The sequence below is a fragment of the Geospiza fortis genome, unplaced genomic scaffold (assembly GCF_000277835.1).
Source record: "Geospiza fortis unplaced genomic scaffold, GeoFor_1.0 scaffold98, whole genome shotgun sequence".
NCBI classification, from domain to species: Eukaryota; Metazoa; Chordata; class Aves; order Passeriformes; family Thraupidae; genus Geospiza; species Geospiza fortis.
Genome location: NW_005054306.1, coordinates 10,706,089 through 10,715,638, shown reverse-complemented (window position 1 = coordinate 10,715,638; position 9,550 = coordinate 10,706,089).

Here is a 9,550-nt window from a genome sequence, read left to right as displayed (position 1 = left end):
CCAGTAAACATTTAGCTCTCTTTTTCTGTTAGAAAAGAGGTGAATTTAAAGACCAATTTTATCCACTTCTCTGGTGCACTGTAAGTTGAAATAAGGGTAATACTTGGAAATGAAATTAAAAAGCCATGTTTCCTTTCTGCGCCGAAACTTTTGTAAGCACATCCTAACTTGTTAAATTTGTTCTCCCAGTCTGTACTTCATAACTGTTCATTTAACTGTTTTGTTTCTGGGTTTTGGCATTATCTTCAGTCAAATTTTTCATCAGCTCTTCATCAAATCATAATTTTAAAGTCAAACTTCTCTCCAAAAATGCTGAAGAATTCCATTTAAAGAGTGTTATATGTTGAAATTAATAATCACATTTTATAAATTCTTGCTAAGCCAGAGGTCCGTCAGTTTCTTCTCTAGTCAGGTAGAGACTGTTAAATACTTTCTAGTGGTAATCCAGTTTCAGTGGTTGATTAAAGACTTTGAAACATATCCTGGATATGGACGTCAAAGCCTAAAATCTTTTGATGTTTTGTTCGGTGATGAAAAGATATCTCTAAAACAGAACATAACAATTCAGCAAATGTAAACTCTTCTATAGTGTAGTTGATAGGCTTGATCATAGTGATTGGGGTACACAGGCTGACTCTCCTGTTACATTTGTATATTCTTTCTGTTGGATAATTCAGGTGTGTTTGAATACTTTTGTAGAGAAACAGGAAAAGAGATAATACAAAGGAGCAAACTGTATGTTTTCTTCTCCTCTGTGGAACTTAAAAAAAACTCTTGCTTGAAAAAGAGGGAGAAATGGCAATTTTAGCAAGAAACTTTTGCCTTTTGCTGTCACTATTGATGTAATGACAATATTTTAATTGCAGTAATAAATACTAGTCAAAACTCTGTTTGGCACTCACCTTTTGTTTTCATGAAGAAAGGACAGAATTCTCTAGAATCAATTATTTTCATTACTTTCGGGTTTTTTTAATTTAGTTCTATTTCTATCTGTGTTTCAGGCCCAGAACACTGAAAAACAGGAAAGGCAAAACATTGTAAATTATACTTGCAATTGTGACTATTTGCTGATTTTAAGGTTTATAATTTGAGCTCCAGTTTCATTTTTCAGGACATACTGTGTATCAGCCCTCTGTATATCAGGCTCTTAAGAACCTGTCTGAAGTCAGTTGACTTCCACAGGCCAGACACCATCTGTCTGTTGTGACTGCTTTGATTGCATTCATAAAATGGATGTCATTCATACTGAAGCATATAAATCACAGCTCAGCAGTCACTCTTACCTTCAGAGATACTCCTCGTGCACTTCACGTGCCATCAGCTAAAAGTGTATCAGTTTCACTGCTTTTGAAGTAATTTGATGCAGGATCACATTGATATTACTGTCCATTACTTTATTAAATTATATAGGAGGGAAATGTTCATTTTAGGTGTTTTCAATGAAAACCATAAAGATTAATAAATTACACAAAAAAAACCCCAAAAATACTTCAAATACCCATTTTGTCTGTGTTCATGTAACTTTTCTCATTATTTTGTTAGATTTGTACTTTATTTATGTTTTGCTCCCAGATCTCTAATACACCCATTTAATGCCAGTCTTATTTTCTCCCCAAGTTCCAGAAGGAACAGAGTGTTATTGTTCTCTTCAGATGTCATGCTTGCAAAGACTATATAAAATCCAGAACGATCTTCCAGCACCTGTGCTCTGATCAGCTAATCCAGACCTGCCAAAAAGACCCCCTTCCCTCAGAAACTTTTGCAAACCTAGACAGTATTCTGAAAAATGCCTGTTCTCTGCCTTAAAAATACATATTTTATGCAAATGTGTTACGAACGGAGAAGAAAGGAGACCACAAAATTTAATTATATTACCCAGGATTTTACTTTACTAAAAACTGGCCTAATTAGCATAACATGTGATAGCAATAGCCACCAATAAGGACTTCAAAGATTGCTAGATGGATACTTATTACCCAACTGCCAACTTTCTAATTACATTTATCAGGGACAGTGGATAAGAGGAGTTAACCACAAGAAGGCCTGAGACTGATGGTTGCTTTTTCTTTCATGGTTGCTTTGTTCTTTGCATGAAGGGTAGCAGCATCTTTTAGCCTCATCTCCCACAGGGACCACGTTTTTTCCCTATTGACTACTTCTTCAATCAGAAAGAAAGCCCTAGAAGTGTGATATGCAACCGCGTTTTCCTACGTCTTTATTAATTTATTAATTTCCCATGGGTTATGTCATCTCTGAAGCTCAAAATGATGTGCTATGGAATGGTCTGCTTAGCTATACAACTTTCTACCAGTTTCCTGGCCATGGCTGCAGAGGAAAATGGGTGATCATAATTTGAGATATCCACAACTGAAGCAAAAACTTAATCTCTTGCTGATGTTTCAGATTGTCAGTAATCCTCAGCTCTCCTAAAGTAGAGGTGGAAGTGGTCATTAGGCCAATGTAAATGACAAATATCCACTTCTTGCCTGGTACTGGCTACATACCCTAGGAATATACTAAAAGAAGGGATATATATGCATATTTGTTTACATTAAAGCCAGTTAGAAAACTGATCACATGTATATCTCAGGTTAAAAAAAAAACCAGTTAATTATGTGTTGTAATTAATAAATGGTAGGTGATAGCCAGTGGGATGCCTGCCTGCCACCTGGTTTACCCCAAGAACCCTGATGACAGACTTCAGCAAACTAAATTCAAAGAGAAAAACCAGACAGGTTATGTTTCAGATGAGGTGAACTGATTGCTGGTCACTTAAATCACACTTTCGTGACAGAAGCCAAGCCATAATATTATTGTTATATGTGAACATGATAGAATAAAAAGAGTGGCCACTGAAGTGAAGGAAGAATTTAAGGATTACCTTCAGAGTGCATGGAATACACATATACTGCAACAGGAATTGCCATTAGGTCACAAATTTGGCATGTATTGTGCTGTCAAGAAGAAAGGAGAAAAATAAGTAATTTGTATTTATTTATTTTCCCATTGTAATTAATAAGGGAGTTATTAAAAAAGATAACCTTTCAGATAAAACACAAGTAATTCAAATAGGCTGCAATCAAAATATGTTTTTATGAAGATTTTTAGAAGTTGTTTATTAACTGCCAAAAGGAATGTACAGTCACCTGAGAATGAAGTAATATAATATATGCCAGTTTCCTGCAAATGGTTCCTCAGTGATCTGCTTTCTTTAGCAAGCAGACATGAAATCATTTGTCTTCAAAATTATGTTAAGAAATTAATGATCTAATACAAACTATCAAGTGTGGAATGCAAAGTTCAACTACCTATTTTTTTCTATGAAAAGAATAGTGATTTAAAACATTAGACTTAGTAAAAAATAAGCACTCTAGAGAACTACAGCATTACTCTTTAGTTTCCATCATTACATGGAAATGCTCGAATTTCTTTTGAGTACACAGAAATCTTTGATTCTGTCATGCTTTCTGCAAATTCACAAACAACTTTTTTTTAACAGCAAGTATTAGCAAAATATAAACCCCTGTGAAACTCTTCCAGATTATATTGAGAATCAGTATTTTTCTGAAGGTACCAAAAGGAAAGTTTTAAAGTGCTGCTGCTGTAGCATAATGGAAAAGTACTTCTTCAGAGAATATGGTGAAGTACAGGAATTGCTAAATCCTTTTCCCTTCGGCTAGTTAATTGCTAATTTTATTCTTGGGAATGTAGTTTTGGGTCTGGGTTGGGGTTTTTTTTTGGCTATCTTGATATATAGAGTTTAGAAAGAAGCTTCAAAGATTAATTATCCATTGAGCTAAAAATTCTTTCAGTAGCTTACATTCATTCTGCCTTCTGGGGACACTAACATTTGCAGTTTCATTTGCAATTAAATGGAAGTAGTAGTTTAGAGAGTGAAAGATAGTGTATATACTTCTTTGAATGTAAAACAATACCTTAAGTATTACTTAAATAAATGTAACTTTGACCACAGTTTTGTAAATAAGCAACTGCCGATACAATCTTTTTCTTTCCATACAGAACAAATACACTTTTTTCGAACAGTGCTTGACACAAAGGAAAACAGCGAGGATGTAACGCCTCAGGTTAATAAAACTAAAAGTTAGCAGCTGTAGCTTTGCACAGAGGCAAGGTGCTGCTCTCTGCTGTAAGAGACTGCATCAGAGCCTCAGCCCACTACACCCAAGAATAACCATAGTGACTGTGGGGACAGGAAGCCATATCAAGTTTTCTTCCCCTGCCCTACATGACTCTGTAAGCCTGTAGTTAAGTACATAAATGTATGTGAAGGCACCGCAGACAGTAGAACTGTTCAGTAAACAGAGTTGCAATACTGATTTTCTAACCGCATTGAGGCTCCCTACCTGAGCTTACATAGGGAGCTTACATTACATTAATTTCCATGAAGCTAAGAAAAATTTCTATTTTAAGCTAGAAGCCACACCTCTTGCATCAGCACAAATACAATTACAACAAAACTAATACCATAAAAACAGAGTGAATCATAACACAAATGCAAAATTTTTTTGGAAGGAACATTCTGTAATGCGAGCTGACACTTGGAAAACAGAAGTCAGCTCTAAGGTCTCTCATCTTTACCCTGGGTATTTTTCATTTTGTATTTAGGCTGCCTTATCTGAATAGGGGCAGAGTTTTGTTTTTCAGGGTACGGTGATGTGCATCATAGTAAGTAAGGTTGCTGTGATATTTTTTAAGTATCTCCACCTGGGTAGGAGCTGTGGCTCCTTAACCAGTGATGCACCAATAGTAGCAGTTCTACTATGGAATGTTTCCCTTGGAGCCGGTCACTAGCCTCACCCTGCTGCTCATTGCCACCTTGACTGATGGTACTTTGCCCCTGTACAAACCAACTACTCAGTGCTGCTATAAGACAACACAATGAAACGCACAAAATTGCTTTGTTCAGAGGCAGCTTGTTCAGAGGTAGCTCTTTGCCTCAAAGTTTGGCAGGTGTGTGCTTTTTCCAGTTTTTTGTTGGGTTTTTATAAGGGCAATACATTGATACTGAATGATGCTCTTCCCTGTAGAGGGAATAATAATATGCTTATGCTTGTCATCAGGAGAATTTTTTCCATCATGTTTTTCAGGCTGGTCTAGAAGTATTTGCTGTTTTCAAATATGCGTTTGCAGTTCTCTAGCATTCTTCCCACTTTTATCTCATGATGTAGTGATGTCACTAGACCAGTTCTTGTCTGCAAAGTGTCTTGGAAGAGAGCCAGGACAGGAGAATGAGAGGATAAAAACCCAAGCATATGAAGAATTTGGGAGCTAGATGGCCTAGTTTTTATGGGGGACTTATTGTGTAAAAATCATTCAGTGGAAGGCCTGTGGTCATTGGTATGCTCAGCTGTTCTGCAGTGCTACAAGTAAGTGAAACAGCTATAAAGACAGCTTAATTCTCCAACAGCATTTGTAACATCTTTACAATACACGTTCAGAATGAAATAGATGGAGGGAAGGAGTCATTCTGATCCTAACCATCCCTCATAGGCTTTATTCTTTAGTTAGGTGAAAGTATGCCAGTTTGTCTAAAATTAAATTTAGAGGCCTCTGAAGATTAAACAAAATAAAAAATATAGAACACTGTAGTGGGTTGACCCTGGCTGGATGCTAGGTACCTACAAAAGCCATTGTTGTCCAAAAATGGACAGAGGAGAGAAAACATAACAAAGGGTTCACAGGTTGAGATCAGGACAGGGAGAGATCACTGACTGAATACTATCATGGACAGAACAGGCTTGACTTAGAGATAGTAATTGAATTTATTACTAACAAAATCAAAGCAGGATAATGAGCAGTAAAATACATCTTCAAACAGCTTTCCCCCACCCTCCCTCCTTCCCAAGCTCTACCATCTCACCCAGCAGCACAAGGAGACAGGGAATGAGGTTATGGTCAGTTCATCACACATTGTTCCTGCCACTGCTCAGGGAGAGGAGTCCTTACCTCCCTGGAGAGAGGAGACCTCCAGCGTGGGGTCCCTGTCCCACAGGAGACAGTTCTCCACAAACTTCTCCAGCATGAGTCCATCCCATGAGCAACAGCTCTTCGTGGACTGCTGCTATGGGAGCCACTTTTCCATGATGTGCAGTCCTTTATGCACAGCCTGCTCCAATGTGGATTTCCCATAGTGTCACAAGTCCAGCCGGGAAACCTGCTCCAGCACAGACTCCTCTTTCCACAGGTCCTTGCCAGGACCCTGCTCCAGCATGAGCCTTCCACAGGTTCACAGCCTCGTCTCAGGCACCCACCTGCTTCAGTGCAGCCTCCTCCAGGGACTGCAGGTGGATCTCTGCACTCCCATAGCCATCCATGCTCTGCAGGGGTACAGCTTCAGCACCTGGAGCACCTCCTCCCCTCCTTCTCCACTGACCTTGGTGTCTGCAGAGCTGTTCCTCTCACATGTGCTGATTTGGCTCCTTCTCTGGCCTCAATTACTTCTGCACAGTAACTCTAGTTTCTTCTTAAATACATTGTCACAGAGCCATTAGTATCATTCCCAATTCCTCAGCCTTGCCTGAGCGTGGAACACTTAATCCCAGGGTCTTGGGTTCATGCCTCGCATTAGGTGTCAAAAGGACTGCAGGAGGTTGACATTTGTGGTGCACCAGGTGCCCACCAAGCTATTCCATCATTCCCCCTTCCCAGCTGGACAGGGGAGAGAAAATAACTGGAAAATTTTCCTGGCAAATGACTCCTAGGTTGAAATAAGGTAGTTTACTAAAGCAATTGGTTGTACAGAGTCTGGTCCACAGGTTCTGCTCTGTGCTTCAGCCATTTCAAAGAATTATTTTTCATTCATTACTTGCTTTGCCATGTTTTTTTTTAGACAGTATCAGTTGTGGAACTAGACTGTTCTCGCATTTTAAGCAGAGCTTAGAATTATGTTGTCTAACACTCAGAGTTGCTTGATGTCAGGGAGCAAGCACAGGGTAAGAAATGTATTAAATCTTCTATGAAACTGCTTCATTCCAAAATTTTATTTTTTCTTACTCCAATGGGAAACAGTGCAATAGCAAAGCAACAAAATTAAACCTGCAAGTAAATTACTACAGGTCTGAGCATAAATTTGTGGGAGAATGTGTTAAATATATTTGTACAGCTGTACATACAACAGATCTAAATTCTCCTAGCAGCAGTGTCTGGACACGAAGTTTTGATTTAGATTGTGTTCCTCTGGAGACTCTGTTCCATATGTATATAAAGCTGAATTTAGCAATTAAATGTGATTTCTGAATTTCATGCCCATAATTGCCTACTCATAACAAAGTACAAGATGGGGTTTGAAAATTCTGTCTTGAGAAAGATTTGATTCCATATTTCCAGTTCTAGCATTTCTCTGGTAGCTTGAAATCTCCAATATATGAATTTTCTCTATTATGCATAGAAAAATGTGTGCCTGAACCTATTAGAGATATGATTTTCTGTATGCATAACTAGATGATTAATGCATTTTTGTACAGCATTACCTGTATTCTGGCATATCATAAATATTATTCATATTCTTATGATTCATAAATATGTTTCTGGCATATCTTAAGTGCTTTTCAAGTATCAGCCCTGATTTGTCTATTATCTGCTTAGATCCACAAATCTGTTTACACATGAACTGGAAAACCTCTTCTTAGCATGCTTCCTGAAAACTGTAGCTTTAAGCATACATATCCTTTTCTTAATCTCGATGAAATTTTAATATTTTAACAAATTTTTCAATACATGAAGAACATCATGTGATCACAAATATTCTTCCAATCTTTAAATTTTAGTAAGTGTCTGAAAATTATTAATGAAGTTCCTAATACTTGTGCAATAAATACCCTGTACCTGTGCAAAACACAATGAGGATACCTAGGATACTTTTCTAATGGCTAACTTCCTCACTCCCTAGTTAATTCCTCTTCCATCACAAAATACATCTATAGATTTTATTGGAAAGTTTCTAATATTTTGCAGTATTTTTTCATATACTTAACTTTTCCTCTTAGAAGCAAATAATGAAAACTGTTAATACAACTTAAGAGATAAAATGCCCATGACACCTAACTTGGTGTTTCAGAAACTTGGGCCTTTTCAGTTCTGTAAAGCAACACAATCATAAGTTAGTGAGATACAAGTTTTGTACACAATCATGTCTTACATTTCTCATGAATAAAGTTTTTGTTTGAAATACAGCCAGTCTTTACTCAACTTCAAAGAAATCTACATTCTACAAAAAAATGAGGACTTTTTTTAATTTTGTAGGATTAGTTGCAACCTCAGCATCTATTATCTTTGTAAACAAACATCTAAACTATGTCATCTGTTAAATAAATACATTTTGCCTTTTAAAATATGTCTTCCTATTGACTTCCAAGTGAAGCACAACAAAAATGCTAAAAAAAGAATCCTCAATAGCTACATGAGTAGCTGTCCACTTACTCTAGAGATCAATAAAATGTTTGGCTCTAGCACTCATTCACATGTCAAAGCCAAAACAGAAAACCTAGTTCATAGTGAAGCACAAGGACAAGAATGCTGGAAAAGCATTCTTGCAAATATGTGCTACAAAACTGTACCACACTCCACCTTCTCTGCTGCTTTCATGTGCAGCTCAACTACATTTCAGTAAAACAGTGCCCAAATGCAACTCAGGAATGTGTGTGGCTTCTGCAAACAGATGCAGAGCCAAATGCCAGACCCTGTATTAGCGTGTGGATGTATTGCACAGCTGGAAGAACAATTGCAGCTGCTATGAAATAGCACGTGTTTTTCTTCCTGGGTTATCTAAAAGCTTTATTTATAGGGTGAAACTCTGTTTTAAACGTGATCTTGACCACATTAAGTTTTGCAAGCTGTAGACAATGTGAATTTAACGGTGGTGTTTAAGTTTTCTGAAGTCTTAGCTGTATGATATGCGCTAGTTGTTAAAAGTGACTAGTTCAAAATCAAGTAGTGTAGAGATCTGTAAATTTCAGTTGCTGCCTGACATGTCGATACCCACCTACTCAGAAATAGTAGTCTGGGGACCCAAACAATGTCACAATCCCCTATTACCTGCCAAAAGACGTGAGAAGTATGTGCTGCACTGTCAAAATCTCTGTCTGGAGTCTGAGATTCATAGGACAGATGGATGGGACTTAGAACAACCTGGTCTAGTGCAAGATGTCCCCCATGGGTTGCCCCTGGCAGGGGGGGGTTGGAACTAGATGATCTTTAAGGTACATTCCAACCCAAACCATTCTGTGATTCTATAAATCATGGGAAGGAGGCAAAAAGAGGAAAGGAGGACAAAAGGAGACATTTCCTCACCCTCAAGACTCCAGTAAAACCTGACCTTGCCCCATATTCCACAACTGGAAGTTGAGGTGAAAAAAATGCTGGAGTTACAACAGGGACAACAGCTGACAAGCAGGAGCCTGTAAATATTTACAGTCTCTGAGGCACGAGCTCTATGAGTTTGGCATTCATTGCACTTGACCATTTGTTAGGACTGCCTTGAGGGGTATAAGGCACTGAGCAGGCAGCAGATTTTAGGAACGTGGAATTTCAG